Raw genomic sequence first — 20,426 nt, 5'->3', positions numbered from 1 at the left:
GCCTTTCTTGGTATTGCTGGTTGTAGTACATATACCTGCATACATACTGGACAGTAGGTGGCAATGGTACTGTAAACTAACGGTATATGGGGTGCAACAAACTTACCTGAGACTCCCTGTCTCTGCCAGTCTGTCCCTGCATATCTGTCCCCAGTTCTGCTGTCTGTGTGCCATCTGCCCTAGCAGGGGCTAAAATCTGATATCAACTTTGAAGGGGACAATTACATGACATTTTCTCAAGAGCAATTCCTGAAAAAACACCAAAAGTAGTGCTGTAACACATAGCCTACGCTGTAATATGTTAAATGTATATTGAGGAACCATAATCACTACTACTGGATAATTGATAGGTACAGTAGTTAACTGAAGGGTTGTCCCAACTTGTTCAAATCATTATAATACTACTACTAATAATAGTTAAAGCAGTGTTCCTTATCAGTCCAGTATGTATGCAGTGTGCTACATACAACCAGCCTTTCTTGGTATTGCTGGTTGTTGTACATATACCTGCATACATACTGGACAGTAGGTGGCAATGGTACTGTACACTGACTGTATATGGGGTGCAACAAACTTACCTGAGACTCCCTGTCTCTACCAGTCTGTCCCCAGTTCTGCTGTCTGTGTGCCATCTGCCCTAGCAGGGGCTAAAATCTGATATCAACTTTGAAGGGGACAATTACATTACATTTTCTCAAGAGCAATTCCTGAAAAAACACCAAAAGTAGTGCTGTAACACATAGCCTACGCTGTAATATGTTAAATGTATATTGAGGAACCATAATCACTACTACTGGATAATTGATAGGTACAGTAGTTAACTGAAGGGTTGTCCCAACTTGTTCAAATCATTATAATACTACTACTAATAATAGTTAAAGCAGTGTTCCTTATCAGTCCAGTATGTATGCAGGTATATGTACTTACAACCAGCCTTTCATCATTTATTTCAACGTGTTACAACGTGAAATCGCCTCTATTCCATTCAAACCGTAGAGGACCAAACTACATCTCCCATAATGCAACGCCAGCACAGGTGGCCAGCAAAGCTAATCGTCTACATCCAGAAAGGCTTGCTAGCTAGCAACAGCAGCACTTTTAGCACTCTGTAAACTATATTAATAACAACAATAAAACTCTGAAAGTTACATGTTTCAATAGTCTCACACTCCCTTATAACAATATCTACAGCATTAACCTTGGGATGTTTAATCTATTTCATGTTATGGACTTCTACAAAGGAGTAATCTGCAACACATACCCTTCTCTATGTGTTTTCTCGGACTGAGGAGAACTGGAGCTACACCATGGTGTTAGTCGGTGACACAAGCACCCAGATGAAATCAACCAATAAGAATGCTTGAATGATGAGATCCAACCAATAAGAATAACCAACCTTGTTAACAGACGATAGCAAAAGTTCAATTTTTGAAACTCCACATAAATTGAATAGGTACTAGTTAGCTAGCTAGCTTGATAGTTAATGTTTGCTTTAGTTTGCGCGCCAGCTCTGCAAATTCAGCAAGTGTGTGTGTGAACGCTTCCAATGTTAACCTCAAGTCAATTAGTTTCATTAGTTAGCTAAACTAATGACCTACAGTGGATCAAACCATTGTGAGGCAAAGGGGTCGCTATCTTTTGAAACTTAAAAACGCGCTATTAGTGTCTATAATCAGCTTAAGTGCTTTCATTGCGTTCATTCATATTATTGAAATTACATAGATATGTTTACAGTGATATATTGGGGGGGAAATCATATTTTTCCCAGGATAGGGGGGTCGTGTCCCCCCTGGGATTTCTGCCTATGCACGTGATATCTCCTCACTCACGTGGTTGATTGAAGCACGAACTGATTTGTGTTGATGGCAATAACCATATAAATTCAAAGATGAAGAAGGAGGGATGACTAGAAACGATTCAGTTGACCGGTTTATGTGTGGATTAATTGTCGGAGTAGAGGAATTTGTGTAATTCAGGTAAAAAAATAACGCAATGTTTATATCACAGGACAAATTAGCTAGCAAGTTAACTAGCTAAATTGCCATACAAGTCTAGCTACCATCGCGTTTTTGTCCATTTGGGATCCTGTGTATGCGGTAGATTTTTTTGCCGTGTTTTCGTCCACTTGGGGAATGGGAGATACGGGTCCGGATTTTTTTTTGTTTGTTGTTTCCAGTGATGTGTGTCCTCCGAAGTTGGTGTAACTGCTCCAGTGTTTGGGTTAGGGGTTAGGTTTAGGGTTAGGGGGGTCAGGGTTAGGGGGTTAGGGTTCTAGGTTTGAATCGGTTGATCCACTTCCATCTCTGACACGTGGAAACCGGAGGGGGGAAGGGAGGGGGTGTACTCCACTCATATGCGCTTAGGGTTAGGGGGTTTGGGTTAGAGGGTTAGGTTTTGAATATAATTGTGTTTTGTTTCAACTGGTTAGGATTAGGTTTCTAGTTTTGAGTCTGTTGATCCAGGGTTAGGGTTACGAGGGTTAGGGTTACGAGGGTTAGGGTTTCGAGGGTTAGGGTTTCGAGGGTTAGGGTTTCGAGGGTTAGGGTTTCGAGGGTTAGGATTTCGAGGGTTAGGATTGCGGGTTAGGGTTTCGAGGGTTAGGGTTAGGTTTCTAGTTTTGAGTCTGTTGATCCAGGGTTAGGGTTACGAGGGTTAGGGTTACGGTTAGGGGGTTAGGGTTAGGTTTTGAATATAATTGTGTTTCGTTTCAACTGGTTAGGGTTGGGGTTAGGGTTAGGGGGTTTTAGGGTTAGGGGGTTTAGGGATAGGGGTTTAGGGATAGGGGTTTAGGGATAGGGGTTAGGGTTAGGGGGGGGTAGGGTTAGGGTGTTGGGGTAGGGGTTAGTTTCTAGTTCTGAGTCGGTTGATCCACTTCCATCTCTGACACGTGGAAGCCTAAGGGGGGGTTAGAGGGTTAGGGGGTTAGAGGTTAAGGGTTAGAGGGTTTTAGGGTTAGAGGGTTTTAGGGATAGGGGGTTAGGGATAGGGGTTTAGGGTTAGGGTTTTAGGGTTAGAGGGTTAGGGATAGGGGGTTAGGGATAGGGGTTTAGGGATAGGGGGTTAGGGATAGGGGTTTAGGGTTAGGGGTTTAGGGTTAGGTTCTAGTTTTGAGTCGGTTGATCCACTTCCATCTCTGACACGTGGAAGCCGAAGGGGGGGAAGGGAGGGGTGTGCACTCCACATCATATACGCGCGGGCCGGAGGGGTCCGGGCGCGGCCGGCCAAAGTAGTAGGCCCCACTTGTAGATTAACCCGTTGGTTGGGTTTAAAGACTGTCTGTCTGTAGGGTTAGGGTTAGGTATGGTTTTTAGAATGGTTAAGGTTGAGGTAAGAGTAAGGTATAGTTTTTTAGAATAGTTTTAGAATAGAATAGTTAAGCTTAGGGTTAGGTATAGTTTTTTTAGAATGGTTAAGGTATAGGGTTAGGGTTAGGGTTAGGTAGGTCTGTCAACAGGTCCGGTCCTCGGTTGGTTGCCATGTGTCCATGTCGAGTGGTATGGTCATGATGTCTAGGTCTGCTTGTCAACGGAAGTGGAAAGCATAGTGCAACCTAGGAGTTTACTCTCTGTCGGATCCTTCTTTTTTAGCTCCACGTTGTCTATGTATTTACTTCCGTGTTCGTCAGTCTTTTGGCCCTGGATGTTTTCAATCATGTGTGTAATTAGGAGTTATTCCCTTCCAGGATCCTAACTCTGAATTAACACCTGTCTAGTCGAATCCAGCTGGTCTGTATGGGTATACTCGGCGTAGGATCAGGCAAAACCATTGAGTTGCGTACCTTGTGCAGGTCCGGACCTCAGTTGGTTGCCATGTGTCCCTGTCAAGTGGTTAGTGTTTAAACTACAAGTGGTTTGAGCAGACAAAAACCCAGAAGGCGAGCCCTCTCTATGGTTGTCATGCATCCGCCCTTAGAGTTCCGTCCTGTGTTTCGGTAGGTGTATGGAGGGTTTAGGATCAGGCAAATCTTCTCTGGTTTTCGTCTGCCAGTAGTTTGAACAGTTATGTTTAAAACATTGTATTCAGAGTGCAACCAATCATGATTTAGACCTTGTTTATGGAAAAGTGGTTATTTCTGTAGTTCAATGCTGCAACTTGCTGAAAATTGTCCACAGTGTTCCTATCATCTTGTTTGAACAGTTCTGTGAAAAATGTACTTCCAGAGTGCAATCAAACATGATTTAGACCTTGTTTATGGAAAAGTGGTTATTTCTGTTAGTTTATTTGCTGCAACTTGCTGAAAATTGTCCAGAGTGTCCCTATCATCTAGTTTGAACAGTTACAGTGCCTTGCGAAAGTATTCGGCCCCCTTGAACTTTGCGACCTTTTGCCACATTTCAGGCTTCAAACATAAAGATATAAAACTGTATTTTTTTGTGAAGAATCAACAACAAGTGGGACACAATCATGAAGTGGAACGACATTTATTGGATATTTCAAACTTTTTTAACAAATCAAAAACTGAAAAATTGGGCATGCAAACTTATTCAGCCCCTTTACTTTCAGTGCAGCAAACTCTCTCCAGAAGTTCAGTGAGGATCTCTGAATGATCCAATGTTGACCTAAATGACTAAAGATGATAAATACAATCCACCGGTGTGTAATCAAGTCTCCGTATAAATGCACCTGCACTGTGATAGTCTCAGAGGTCCGTTAAAAGCGCAGAGAGCATCATGAAGAACAAGGAACACACCGGGCAGGTCCGAGATACTGTTGTGAAGAAGTTTAAAGCCGGATTTGGATACAAAAAGATTTCCCAAGCTTTAAACATCCCAAGAAGCACTGTGCAAGCGATAATATTGAAATGGAAGGAGTATCAGACCACTGCAAATCTACCAAGACCTGGCCGTCCCTCTAAACTTTCAGCTCATACAAGGAGAAGACTGATCAGAGATGCAGCCAAGAGGCCCATGATCACTCTGGATGAACTGCAGAGATCTACAGCTGAGGTGGGAGACTCTGTCCATACGACAACAATCAGTTGTATATTGCACAAATCTGGCCTTTATGGAAGAGTGGCAAGAAGAAAGCCATTTCTTAAAGATATCCATAAAAAGTGTCGTTTAAAGTTTGCCACAAGCCACCTGGGAGACACACCAAACATGTGGAAGAAGGTGCTCTGGTCAGATGAAACCAAAATTGAACTTTTTGCCAACAATGCAAAACGTTATGTTTGGCGTAAAAGCAACACAGAACACACCATCCCCACTGTCAAACATGGTGGTGGCAGCATCATGGTTTGGGCCTGCTTTTCTTCAGCAGGGACAGGGAAGATGGATAAAATTGATGGGAAGATGGATGGAGCCAAATACAGGACCATTCTGGAAGAAAACCTGATGGAGTCTGCAAAAGACCTGAGACTGGGACGGAGATTTGTCTTCCAACAAGACAATGATCCAAAACATAAAGCAAAATCTACAATGGAATGGTTCAAAAATAAACATATACAGGTGTTAGAATGGCCAAATCAAAGTCCAGACCTGAATCCAATAGAGAATCTGTGGAAAGAACTGAAAACTGCTGTTCACAAATGCTCTCCATCCAACCTCAATGAGCTCGAGCTGTTTTGCAAGGAGGAATGGGAAAAAATGTCAGTCTCTCGATGTGCAAAACTGATAGAGACATACCCCAAGCGACTTACAGCTGTAATCGCAGCAAAAGGTGGCGCTTACAAGGGGGCTGAATAATTTTGCAAGCCCAATTTTTCAGTTTTTGATTTGTTAAAAAAGTTTGAAATATCCAATAAATGTCGTTCCACTTCATGATTGTGTCCCACTTGTTGTTGATTCTTCACAAAAAAATACAGTTTTATATCTTTATTTTTGAAGCCTGAAATGTGGCAAAAGGTTGCAAAGTTCAAGGGGGCCGAATACTTTCGCAAGGCACTGTACATACTGGACAGTAGGTGGCAATGGTACTGTACACTGACTGTATATGGGGTGCAACAAACTTACCTGAGACTCCCTGTCTCTGCCAGTCTGTCCCTGCATATCTGTCCCCAGTTCTGCTGTCTGTGTACCATCTGCCCTAGCAGGGGCTAAAATCTGATATCAACTTAGAAGGGACAATTACATGACATTTTCTCAAGAGCAATTCCTGAAAAAACACCAAAAGTACACTGACTGTATATGGGGTGCAACAAACTTACCTGAGACTCCCTGTCTCTGCCAGTCTGTCCCTGCATATCTGTCCCCAGTTCTGCTGTCTGTGTGCCATCTGCCCTAGCAGGGGCTAAAATCGGATATCAACTTTGGAGGGGACAATTACATGACATTTTCTCAAGAGCAATTCCTGAAAAAACACCAAAAGTAGTGCTGTAACACATAGCCTACGCTGTAATATGTTAAATGTATATTGAGGAACCATAATCACTACTACTGGATAATTGATAGGTACAGTAGTTAACTGAAGGGTTGTCCCAACTTGTTCAAATCATTATAATACTACTACTAATAATAGTTAAAGCAGTGTTCCTTATCAGTCCAGTATGTATGCAGGTATATGTGCTACATACAACCAGCCTTTCTTGGTATTGCTGGTTGTAGTACATATACCTGCATACATACTGGACAGTAGGTGGCAATGGTACTGTAAACTAACGGTATATGGGGTGCAACAAACTTACCTGAGACTCCCTGTCTCTGCCAGTCTGTCCCTGCATATCTGTCCCCAGTTCTGCTGTCTGTGTGCCATCTGCCCTAGCAGGGGCTAAAATCTGATATCAACTTTGAAGGGGACAATTACATGACATTTTCTCAAGAGCAATTCCTGAAAAAACACCAAAAGTAGTGCTGTAACACATAGCCTACGCTGTAATATGTTAAATGTATATTGAGGAACCATAATCACTACTACTGGATAATTGATAGGTACAGTAGTTAACTGAAGGGTTGTCCCAACTTGTTCAAATCATTATAATACTACTACTAATAATAGTTAAGCAGTGTTCCTTATCAGTCCAGTATGTATGCAGGTATATGTGCTACATACAACCAGCCTTTCTTGGTATTGCTGGTTGTTGTACATATACCTGCATACATACCGGACAGTAGGTGGCAATGGTACTGTACACTGACTGTATATGGGGTGCAACAAACTTACCTGAGACTCCCTGTCTCTACCAGTCTGTCCCCAGTTCTGCTGTCTGTGTGCCATCTGCCCTAGCAGGGGCTAAAATCTGATATCAACTTTGAAGGGGACAATTACATGACATTTTCTCAAGAGCAATTCCTGAAAAAACACCAAAAGTAGTGCTGTAACACATAGCCTACGCTGTAATATGTTAAATGTATATTGAGGAACCATAATCACTACTACTGGATAATTGATAGGTACAGTAGTTAACTGAAGGGTTGTCCCAACTTGTTCAAATCATTATAATACTACTACTACTAATAATAGTTAAAGCAGTGTTCCTTATCAGTCCAGTATGTATGCAGGTATATGTACTTACAACCAGCCTTTCATCATTTATTTCAACGTGTTACAACGTGAAATCGCCTCTATTCCATTCATACCGTAGAGGACCAAACTACATCTCCCATAATGCAACGCCAGCACAGGTGGCCAGCAAAGCTAATCGTCTACATCCAGAAAGGCTTGCTAGCTAGCAACAGCAGCACTTTTAGCACTCTGTAAACTATATTAATAACAACAATAAAACTCTGAAAGTTACATGTTTCAATAGTCTCACACTCCCTTATAACAATATCTACAGCATTAACCTTGGGATGTTTAATCTATTTCATGTTATGGACTTCTACAAAGGAGTAATCTGCAACACATACCCTTCTCTATGTGTTTTCTCGGACTGAGGAGAACTGGAGCTACACCATGGTGTTAGTCGGTGACACAAGCACCCAGATGAAATCAACCAATAAGAATGCTTGAATGATGAGATCCAACCAATAAGAATGCTTGAACATTAAATACACATTTCTTTAGAGGCAGGTGGAAACATAACCAACCTTGTTAACAGACGATAGCAAAAGTTCAATTTTTGACAACTCCACATAAATTGAATAGGTACTAGTTAGCTAGCTAGCTTGATAGTTAATGTTTGCTTTAGTTTGCGCGCCAGCTCTGCAAATTCAGCAAGTGTGTGTGTGAACGCTTCCAACGTTAACCTCAAGTCAATTAGTTTCATTAGTTAGCTAAACTAATGACCTACAGTGGATCAAACCATTGTGAGGCAAAGGGGTCGCTATCTTTTGAAACTTAAAAACGCGCTATTAGTGTCTATAATCAGCTTAAGTGCTTTCATTGCGTTCATTCATATTATTGAAATTACATAGATATGTTTACAGTGATATATTGGGGGGGAAATCATATTTTTCCCAGGATAGGGGGGTCGTGTCCCCCCTGGGATTTCTGCCTATGCACGTGATATCTCCTCACTCACGTGGTTGATTGAAGCACGAACTGATTTGTGTTGATGGCAATAACCATATAAATTCAAAGATGAAGAAGGAGGGATGACTAGAAACGATTCAGTTGACCGGTTTATGTGTGGATTAATTGTCGGAGTAGAGGAATTTGTGTAATTCAGGTAAAAAAATAACGTAATGTTTATATCACAGGACAAATTAGCTAGCAAGTTAACTAGCTAAATTGCCATACAAGTCTAGCTACCATCGTGTTTTCGTCCACTTGGGGAATGGGAGATACGGGTCCGGATTTTTTTTTTTTTTGTTTCCAGTGATGTGTGTCCTCCGAAGTTGGTGTAACTGCTCCAGTGTTTGGGTTAGGTTTAGGGTTAGGGGGGTCAGGGTTAGGGGGTTAGGGTTCTAGGTTTGAATCGGTTGATCCACTTCCATCTCTGACACGTGGAAACCGGAGGGGGGAAGGGAGGGGGTGTACTCCACTCATATGCGCTTAGGGTTAGGGGGTTTGGGTTAGAGGGTTAGGTTTTGAATATAATTGTGTTTTGTTTCAACTGGTTAGGGTTAGGTTTCTAGTTTTGAGTCTGTTGATCCAGGGTTAGGGTTACGAGGGTTAGGGTTTCGAGGGTTAGGGTTTCGAGGGTTAGGGTTTCGAGGGTTAGGGTTTCGAGGGTTAGGGTTTCGAGGGTTAGGGTTTCGAGGGTTAGGATTTCGAGGGTTAGGATTGCGGGTTAGGGTTTCGAGGGTTAGGGTTAGGTTTCTAGTTTTGAGTCTGTTGATCCAGGGTTAGGGTTACGAGGGTTAGGGTTACGGTTAGGGGGTTAGGGTTAGGTTTTGAATATAATTGTGTTTCGTTTCAACTGGTTAGGGTTAGGGTTAGGGGTTAGGGTTAGAGGGTTAGGGGGTTTTAGGGTTAGGGGGTTTTAGGGTTAGGGGGTTTAGGGATAGGGGTTTAGGGATAGGGGTTTAGGGATAGGGGTTAGGGTTAGGGGGGGGTAGGGTTAGGGTGTTGGGGTAGGGGTTAGTTTCTAGTTCTGAGTCGGTTGATCCACTTCCATCTCTGACACGTGGAAGCCTAAGGGGGGGTTAGAGGGTTAGGGGGTTAGAGGTTAAGGGTTAGAGGGTTTTAGGGTTAGAGGGTTTTAGGGATAGGGGGTTAGGGATAGGGGTTTAGGGTTAGGGTTAGAGGGTTTTAGGGTTAGAGGGTTAGGGATAGGGGTTTAGGGATAGGGGGTTAGGGATAGGGGTTTAGGGTTAGGGGTTTAGGGTTAGGTTCTAGTTTTGAGTCGGTTGATCCACTTCCATCTCTGACACGTGGAAGCCGAAGGGGGGGAAGGGAGGGGTGTGCACTCCACATCATATACGCGCGGGCCGGAGGGGTCCGGGCGCGGCCGGCCAAAGTAGTAGGCCCCACTTGTAGATTAACCCGTTGGTTGGGTTTAAAGACTGTCTGTCTGTAGGGTTAGGGTTAGGTATGGTTTTTAGAATGGTTAAGGTTGAGGTAAGAGTAAGGTATAGTTTTTTAGAATAGTTTTAGAATAGAATAGTTAAGCTTAGGGTTAGGTATAGTTTTTTAGAATGGTTAAGGTATAGGGTTAGGGTTAGGTAGGTCTGTCAACAGGTCCGGTCCTCGGTTGGTTGCCATGTGTCCATGTCGAGTGGTATGGTCATGATGTCTAGGTCTGCTTGTCAACGGAAGTGGAAAGCATAGTGCAACCTAGGAGTTTACTCTCTGTCGGATCCTTCTTTTTTAGCTCCACGTTGTCTATGTATTTACTTCCGTGTTCGTCAGTCTTTTGGCCCTGGATGTTTTCAATCATGTGTGTAATTAGGAGTTATTCCCTTCCAGGATCCTAACTCTGAATTAACACCTGTCTAGTCGAATCCAGCTGGTCTGTATGGGTATACTCGGCGTAGGATCAGGCAAAACCATTGAGTTGCGTACCTTGTGCAGGTCCGGACCTCAGTTGGTTGCCATGTGTCCCTGTCAAGTGGTTAGTGTTTAAACTACAAGTGGTTTGAGCAGACAAAAACCCAGAAGGCGAGCCCTCTCTATGGTTGTCATGCATCCGCCCTTAGAGTTCCGTCCTGTGTTTCGGTAGGTGTATGGAGGGTTTAGGATCAGGCAAATCTTCTCTGGTTTTCGTCTGCCAGTAGTTTGAACAGTTATGTTTAAAACATTGTATTCAGAGTGCAACCAATCATGATTTAGACCTTGTTTATGGAAAAGTGGTTATTTCTGTAGTTCAATGCTGCAACTTGCTGAAAATGGTCCACAGTGTTCCTATCATCTTGTTTGAACAGTTCTGTGAAAAATGTACTTCCAGAGTGCAATCAAACATGATTTAGACCTTGTTTATGGAAAAGTGGTTATTTCTGTTAGTTTATTTGCTGCAACTTGCTGAAAATTGTCCACAGTGTCCCTATCATCTAGTTTGAACAGTTACAGTGCCTTGCGAAAGTATTCGGCCCCCTTGAACTTTGCGACCTTTTGCCACATTTCAGGCTTCAAACATAAAGATATAAAACTGTATTTTTTTGTGAAGAATCAACAACAAGTGGGACACAATCATGAAGTGGAACGACATTTATTGGATATTTCAAACTTTTTTAACAAATCAAAAACTGAAAAATTGGGCATGCAAACTTATTCAGCCCCTTTACTTTCAGTGCAGCAAACTCTCTCCAGAAGTTCAGTGAGGATCTCTGAATGATCCAATGTTGACCTAAATGACTAAAGATGATAAATACAATCCACCGGTGTGTAATCAAGTCTCCGTATAAATGCACCTGCACTGTGATAGTCTCAGAGTTCCGTTAAAAGCGCAGAGAGCATCATGAAGAACAAGGAACACACCGGGCAGGTCCGAGATACTGTTGTGAAGAAGTTTAAAGCCGGATTTGGATACAAAAAGATTTCCCAAGCTTTAAACATCCCAAGAAGCACTGTGCAAGCGATAATATTGAAATGGAAGGAGTATCAGACCACTGCAAATCTACCAAGACCTGGCCGTCCCTCTAAACTTTCAGCTCATACAAGGAGAAGACTGATCAGAGATGCAGCCAAGAGGCCCATGATCACTCTGGATGAACTGCAGAGATCTACAGCTGAGGTGGGAGACTCTGTCCATACGACAACAATCAGTTGTATATTGCACAAATCTGGCCTTTATGGAAGAGTGGCAAGAAGAAAGCCATTTCTTAAAGATATCCATAAAAAGTGTCGTTTAAAGTTTGCCACAAGCCACCTGGGAGACACACCAAACATGTGGAAGAAGGTGCTCTGGTCAGATGAAACCAAAATTGAACTTTTTGCCAACAATGCAAAACGTTATGTTTGGCGTAAAAGCAACACAGAACACACCATCCCCACTGTCAAACATGGTGGTGGCAGCATCATGGTTTGGGCCTGCTTTTCTTCAGCAGGGACAGGGAAGATGGATAAAATTGATGGGAAGATGGATGGAGCCAAATACAGGACCATTCTGGAAGAAAACCTGATGGAGTCTGCAAAAGACCTGAGACTGGGACGGAGATTTGTCTTCCAACAAGACAATGATCCAAAACATAAAGCAAAATCTACAATGGAATGGTTCAAAAATAAACATATCCAGGTGTTAGAATGGCCAAATCAAAGTCCAGACCTGAATCCAATAGAGAATCTGTGGAAAGAACTGAAAACTGCTGTTCACAAATGCTCTCCATCCAACCTCAATGAGCTCGAGCTGTTTTGCAAGGAGGAATGGGAAAAAATGTCAGTCTCTCGATGTGCAAAACTGATAGAGACATACCCCAAGCGACTTACAGCTGTAAGGCAGGGCAGGGCAGGGCAGGGCAGGGCAGGGCAGGGCAGGGCAGGGCAGGGCAAAGGCAAAGGCAAAGGCAAAGGCAAAGGCAAAGGCAAAGGCAAAGGCAAAGGCAAAGGCAAAGGCAAAGGCAAAGGCAAAGCGTTTTTTCAGGAATTGCTCTTGAGAAAATGTCCCCTCCCAAAGTTGATAACAGATTTTAGCCCCTGCTAGGGCAGATGGCACACAGACAGCAGAACTGGGGACAGATATGCAGGGGCAGACTGGCAGAGACAGGGAGTCTCAGGTAAGTTTGTTGCACCCCATATACAGTACCATTGCCACCTACTGTCCAGTATGTATGCAGGTATATGTACTACAACCAGCAATACCAAGAAAGGCTGGGTGTAAGCACATATACCTGCACACATACTGGACTGATAAGGAGCACTGCTTTTAACTATTATTAGTAGTAGTATTATAATGATTTGAACAAGTTGGGACAACCCTTCAGTTCACTACTGTACCTATCAATTATCCAGTAGTAGTGATTATGGTTCCTCAATATACATCTAACATATTACAGCGTAGGCTATGTGTTACAGCACTACTTTTGGTGTTTTATCAGGAATTGCTCTTGAGAAAATGTCAGCAATGACCTACAGAAATAACCACTTTTCCATAAACAAGGTCTATTTCATGTTTGGTTGCAACTCTGGATACAATGTTTTAAACATAACTGTTCAAACTAGATGAAATGTGGACAATTTTCAGCAAGTTGATCTGGTAGTACATTTTTTGCAAAACTGTTCAAACTAGATGAACTGTGGACAATTTTCTGCAAGTTGCAGCAATGACCTACAGAAATAACCACTTTTCCATAAACAAGGTCTATTTCATGTTTGGCTGCACTCTGGAAGTACATTTTTTGCAGAACTGTTCAAACTAGATGAAATGTGGACAATTTTCAGCAAGTTGCAGCAATTGACCTACAGAAATAACCACTTTTCCATAAACAAGGTCTATTTCATGTTTGGTTGCAACTCTGGATACAATGTCCCCTCCAAAGTTGATATCAGATTTTAGCCCCTGCTAGGGCAGACTGCACACAGACAGCAGAACTGGGGACAGATATGCAGGGGCAGACTGGCAGAGACAGGGAGTCTCAGGTAAGTTTGTTGCACCCCATATACAGTCAGTGTACAGTACCATTGCCACCTACTGTCCAGTATGTATGCAGGTATATGTACTACAACCAGCAATACCAAGAAAGGCTGGTTGTAGCACATATACCTGCACACATACTGGACTGATAAGGAACACTGCTTTAACTATTATTAGTAGTAGTATAATAATGATTTTAACAAGTTGGGACAACCCTTCAGTTCACTACTGTACCTATCAATTATCCAGTAGTAGTGATTATGGTTCCTCAATATACATTTAACATATTACAGCGTAGGCTATGTGTTACATCACTACTTTTGGTGTTTTTTCAGGAATTGCTCTTGAGAAAATGTCATGTAATTGTCCCCTCCAAAGTTGATATCAGATTTTAGCCCCTGCTAGGGCAGACTGCACACAGACAGCAGAACTGGGGACAGATATGCAGGGGCAGACTGGCAGAGACAGGGAGTCTCAGGTAAGTTTGTTGCACCCCATATACAGTCAGTGTACAGTACCATTGCCACCTACTGTCCAGTATGTATGCCGGTATATGTACTACAACCAGCAATACCAAGAAAGGCTGGTTGTAGCACATATACCTGCACACATACTGGACTGATAAGGAACACTGCTTTAACAATTATTAGTAGTAGTATTATAATGATTTGACCAAGTTGGGACAACCCTTCAGTTCACTACTGTACCTATCAATTATCCAGTAGTAGTGATTATGGTTCCTCAATATACATTTAACATATTACAGCGTAGGCTATGTGTTACAGCACTACTTTTAGGTTTTTCCTTTCCTTTAACAAAACAATAAAACCATTTAATGTTCATATTTAACAACACTATGGTTGAATGAATCTCTCACCACATCGACTTCTGCACTGCCACCCAGAAAAAGAGGAAACTTGGAACTTACCTCAGTTTAATTTATGATCCTAGGAGGACATCTACGGGCCTTTTTAAGTACTACACCTATTATATTAGATCAGAAACAGGAGGGATAAACAGGAGATAGGCCTGTGCACCTTACAACTAACCAGTTGAAACGAAACACAATTATATTCAAAACCTAACCCCAACCCTCGTAACCCTAACCCTGGATCAACAGACTCAAAACTAGAAACCTAACCCTAACCAGTTGAAACAAAACACAATTATATTCAAACCCTAACCCCCGTAACCCTAACACCCGTAACCCTAGATCAACAGACTCAAAACTAGAAACCTAACCCTTAACCCTAACCCCTAACCCCCCTAACCCTAAACCTAACCTCTAACCCAAACACTGGAGCAGTTACACCAACTTCGGAGGACACACATCACTGGAAACAACAACAACAAAAAATCTGGACCCGTATCTCCCATTCCCCAAGTGGACGAAAACACGGCAAAAAATCTACCGCATACACAGGATCCCAAATGGACAAAAACGCGATGGTAGCTAGACTTGTATGGCAATTTAGCTAGTTAACTTGCTAGCTAATTTGTCCTGTGATATAAACATTGCGTTATTTTTTTACCTGAATTACACAAATTCCTCTACTCCGACAATTAATCCACACATAAACAGGTCAACTGAATCGTTTCTAGTCATCCCTCCTTCTTCATCTTTGCCATCAACACAAATCAGTTCGTCCTTCAATCAACCACGTGAGTGAGGAGATATCACGTGCATAGGCAGAAATCCCAGGGGGGACACGATCCCCCTATCCTGGGAAAAATATGATTCCCCCCCCCCCCCCAATATATCACTGTAAACATATCTATGTATTTTCAATAATATGAATGAACGCAATGAAAGCACTTAAGCTGATTATAGACACTAATAGCGCGTTTTTAAGTTTCAAAAGACTGCGACCCCCGCCCTTTGCCTCAATGGTTTGATCCACTGTAGGTCATTAGTTTAGCTAACTAATTAAACTAATTGACTTGAGGTTAACGTTGGAAGCGTTCACACACACTTGCTGAATTTGCAGAGCTGGCGCGCAAACATTAACTATCAAGCTAGCTAGCTAGTACCTATTCAATTTATGTGGAGTTGTCAAAAATTGAACTTTTGTTATCGTCTGTTAACAAGGTTGGTTATGTTTCCACCTGCCTCGAAAGAAATGTGTATTTAATGTTCAAGCATTCTTATTGGTTGGATCTCATCATTCAAGCATTCTTATTGGTTGATTTCATCTGGGCGCTCGTGTCACCGACTAACACCATGGTGTAGCTCCAGTTCTCCTCAGTCCGAGAAAACACAGAGAAGGGTATGTGTTGCAAATTACTCCTTTGTAGAAGTCCATAACAATAATTAATGCTGTATGTTATAAGGGAGTGTGAGACTATTGAAACATGTAACTTTCAGAGTTTTATTGTTGTTATTAATATAGTTTACAGAGTGCTAAAAGTGCTGCTGTTGCTAGCTAGAAAGCCTTTCTGGATGTAGACGATTAGCTTTGCTGGCCACCTGTGCTGGCGTTGCATTATGGGAGATGTAGTTTGGTCCTCTACGGTTTGAATGGAATAGAGGCGATTTCACGTTGTAACACGTTGAAATAAATGATGAAAGGCTGGTTGTAAGTACATATACCTGCATACATACTGGACTGATAAGGAACACTGCTATAACTATTATTAGTAGTAGTATTATAATGATTTGAACAACCCTTCAGTTAACTACTGTACCTATCAATTATCCAGTAGTAGTGATTATGGTTCCTCAATATACATTTAACATATTACAGCGTAGGCTATGTGTTACAGCACTACTTTTGGTGTTTTTTCAGGAATTGCTCTTGAGAAAATGTCATGTAATTGTCCCCTCCCAAAGTTGATAACAGATTTTAGCCCCTGCTAGGGCAGATGGCACACAGACAGCAGAACTGGGGACAGATATGCAGGGGCTGGCAGAGACAGGGAGTCCCAGGTAAGTTTGTTGCACCCCAGATTCAGTCAGTGTACAGTACCATTGCCACCTACTGTCCAGTATGTATGCAGGTATATGTACTACAACCAGCAATACCAAGAAAGGCTGGGTGTAAGCACATATACCTGCACACATACTGGACTGATAAGGAGCACTGCTTTTAACTATTATTAGTATTAGTATTATAATGATTTGAACAAGTTGGGACAACCCTTCAGTTCACTACTGTACCTATCAATTATCCAGTAGTAGTGATTATGGTTCCTCAATATACATTTAACATATTACAGCGTAGGCTATGTGTTACAGCACTACTTTTGGTGTTTTTTCAGGAATTGCTCTTGAGAAAATGTCATGTAATTGTCCCCTCCCAAAGTTGATAACAGATTTTAGCCCCTGCTAGGGCAGATGGCACACAGACAGCAGAACTGGGGACAGATATGCAGGGACAGGGAGTCTCAGGTAAGTTTGTTGCACCCCATATACAGTCAGTGTACAGTACCATTGCCACCTACTGTCCAGTATGTATGCAGGTATATGTACTACAACCAGCAATACCAAGAAAGGCTGGGTGTAAGCACATATACCTGCACACATACTGGACTGATAAGGAACACTGCTTTAACTATTATTAGTAGTAGTATAATAATGATTTTAACAAGTTGGGACAACCCTTCAGTTCACTACTGTACCTATCAATTATCCAGTAGTAGTGATTATGGTTCCTCAATATACATTTAACATATTACAGCGTAGGCTATGTGTTACATCACTACTTTTGGTGTTTTTTCAGGAATTGCTCTTGAGAAAATGTCATGTAATTGTCCCCTCCAAAGTTGATATCAGATTTTAGCCCCTGCTAGGGCAGACTGCACACAGACAGCAGAACTGGGGACAGATATGCAGGGGCAGACTGGCAGAGACAGGGAGTCTCAGGTAAGTTTGTTGCACCCCATATACAGTCAGTGTACAGTACCATTGCCACCTACTGTCCAGTATGTATGCCGGTATATGTACTACAACCAGCAATACCAAGAAAGGCTGGTTGTAGCACATATACCTGCACACATACTGGACTGATAAGGAACACTGCTTTAACTATTATTAGTAGTAGTATTATAATGATTTGACCAAGTTGGGACAACCCTTCAGTTCACTACTGTACCTATCAATTATCCAGTAGTAGTGATTATGGTTCCTCAATATACATTTAACATATTACAGCACTACTTTTGGTGTTTTTTCAGGAATTGCTCTTGAGAAAATGTCATGTAATTGTCCCCTCCAAAGTTGATATCAGATTTTAGCCCCTGCTAGGGCAGACTGCACACAGACAGCAGAACTGGGGACAGATATGCAGGGGCAGACTGGCAGAGACAGGGAGTCTCAGGTAAGTTTGTTGCACCCCATATACAGTCAGTGTACAGTACCATTGCCACCTACTGTCCAGTATGTATGCCGGTATATGTACTACAACCAGCAATACCAAGAAAGGCTGGTTGTAGCACATATACCTGCACACATACTGGACTGATAAGGAACACTGCTTTAACTATTATTAGTAGTAGTATTATAATGATTTGACCAAGTTGGGACAACCCTTCAGTTCACTACTGTACCTATCAATTATCCAGTAGTAGTGATTATGGTTCCTCAATATACATTTAACATATTACAGCGTAGGCTATGTGTTACAGCACTACTTTTGGTGTTTTTTCAGGAATTGCTCTTGAGAAAATGTCATGTAATTGTCCCCTCCCAAAGTTGATAACAGATTTTAGCCCCTGCTAGGGCAGATGGCACACAGACAGCAGAACTGGGGACAGATATGCAGGGACAGGGAGTCTCAGGTAAGTTTGTTGCACCCCATATACAGTCAGTGTACAGTACCATTGCCACCTACTGTCCAGTATGTATGCAGGTATATGTACTACAACCAGCAATACCAAGAAAGGCTGGGTGTAAGCACATATACCTGCACACATACTGAACTGATAAGGAGCACTGCTTTTAACTATTATTAGTAATTGTATTATAATGATTTGAACAAGTTGGGACAACCCTTCAGTTCACTACTGTACCTATCAATTATCCAGTAGTAGTGATTATGGTTCCTCAATATACATTTAACATATTACAGCGTAGGCTATGTGTTACAGCACTACTTTTGGTGTTTTTTCAGGAATTGCTCTTGAGAAAATGTCATGTAATTGTCCCCTCCAAAGTTGATAACAGATTTTAGCCCCTGCTAGGGCAGATGGCACACAGACAGCAGAACTGGGGACAGATATGCAGGGACAGACTGGCAGAGACAGGGAGTCTCAGGTAAGTTTGTTGCACCCCATATACAGTCAGTGTACAGTACCATTGCCACCTACTGTCCAGTATGTATGCAGGTATATGTACTACAACCAGCAATACCAAGAAAGGCTGGGTGTAAGCACATATACCTGCACACATACTGGACTGATAAGGAGCACTGCTTTTAACTATTATTAGTAGTAGTATTATAATGATTTGAACAAGTTGGGACAACCCTTCAGTTCACTACTGTACCTATCAATTATCCAGTAGTAGTGATTATGGTTCCTCAATATACATTTAACATATTACAGCATAGGCTATGTGTTACAGCACTACTTTTAGGTTTTTCCTTTCCTTTAACAAAACAATAAAACCATTTAATGTTCATATTTAACAACACTATGGTTGAATGAATCTCTCACCACATCGACTTCTGCACTGCCACCCAGAAAAAGAGGAAACTTGGAACTTACCTCAGTTTAATTTATGATCCTAGGAGGACATCTTCGGGCCTTTTTAAGTACTACACCTATTATATTAGATCAGAAACAGGAGGGATAAACAGGAGATAGGCCTGTGCACCTTACAACTAACCAGTTGAAACGAAACACAATTATATTCAAAACCTAACCCCAACCCTCGTAACCCTAACCCTGGATCAACATACTCAAACCTAGAAACCTAACCCTAACCAGTTGAAACAAAACACAATTATATTCAAACCCTAACCCCCGTAACCCTAACACCCGTAACCCTAGATCAACAGACTCAAAACTAGAAACCTAACCCTTAACCCTAACCCCTAACCCCCCTAACCCTAAACCTAACCTCTAACCCAAACACTGGAGCAGTTACACCAACTTCGGAGGACACACATCACTGGAAACAACAACAACAAAAAATCTGGACCCGTATCTCCCATTCCCCAAGTGGACGAAAACACGGCAAAAAATCTACCGCATACACAGGATCCCAAATGGACAAAAACGCGATGGTAGCTAGACTTGTATGGCAATTTAGCTAGTTAACTTGCTAGCTAATTTGTCCTGTGATATAAACATTGCGTTATTTTTTTACCTGAATTACACAAATTCCTCTACTCCGACAATTAATCCACACATAAACAGGTCAACTGAATCGTTTCTAGTCATCCCTCCTTCTTCATCTTTGCCATCAACACAAATCAGTTCGTCCTTCAATCAACCACGTGAGTGAGGAGATATCACGTGCATAGGCAGAAATCCCAGGGGGGACACGATCCCCCTATCCTGGGAAAAATATGATTTCCCCCCCCCCCCCCCCAATATATCACTGTAAACATATCTATGTAATTTCAATAATATGAATGAACGCAATGAAAGCACTTAAGCTGATTATAGACACTAATAGCGCGTTTTTAAGTTTCAAAAGACTGCGACCCCCGCCCTTTGCCTCAATGGTTTGATCCACTGTAGGTCATTAGTTTAGCTAACTAATTAAACTAATTGACTTGAGGTTAACGTTGGAAGCGTTCACACACACTTGCTGAATTTGCAGAGCTGGCGCGCAAACATTAACTATCAAGCTAGCTAGCTAGTACCTATTCAATTTATGTGGAGTTGTCAAAAATTTAACTTTTGCTATCGTCTGTTAACAAGGTTGGTTATGTTTCCACCTGCCTCGAAAGAAATGTGTATTTAATGTTCAAGCATTCTTATTGGTTGGATCTCATCATTCAAGCATTCTTATTGGTTGATTTCATCTGGGCGCTCGTGTCACCGACTAACACCATGGTGTAGCTCCAGTTCTCCTCAGTCCGAGAAAACACAGAGAAGGGTATGTGTTGCAAATTACTCCTTTGTAGAAGTCCATAACAATAATTAATGCTGT

The sequence above is a fragment of the Oncorhynchus mykiss genome, chromosome 17, assembly GCF_057628025.1.
Source record: "Oncorhynchus mykiss isolate SJ-2025 chromosome 17, ASM5762802v1, whole genome shotgun sequence".
Classification (NCBI taxonomy): Eukaryota; Metazoa; Chordata; class Actinopteri; order Salmoniformes; family Salmonidae; genus Oncorhynchus; species Oncorhynchus mykiss.
This window is presented reverse-complemented; position numbering follows the sequence as displayed.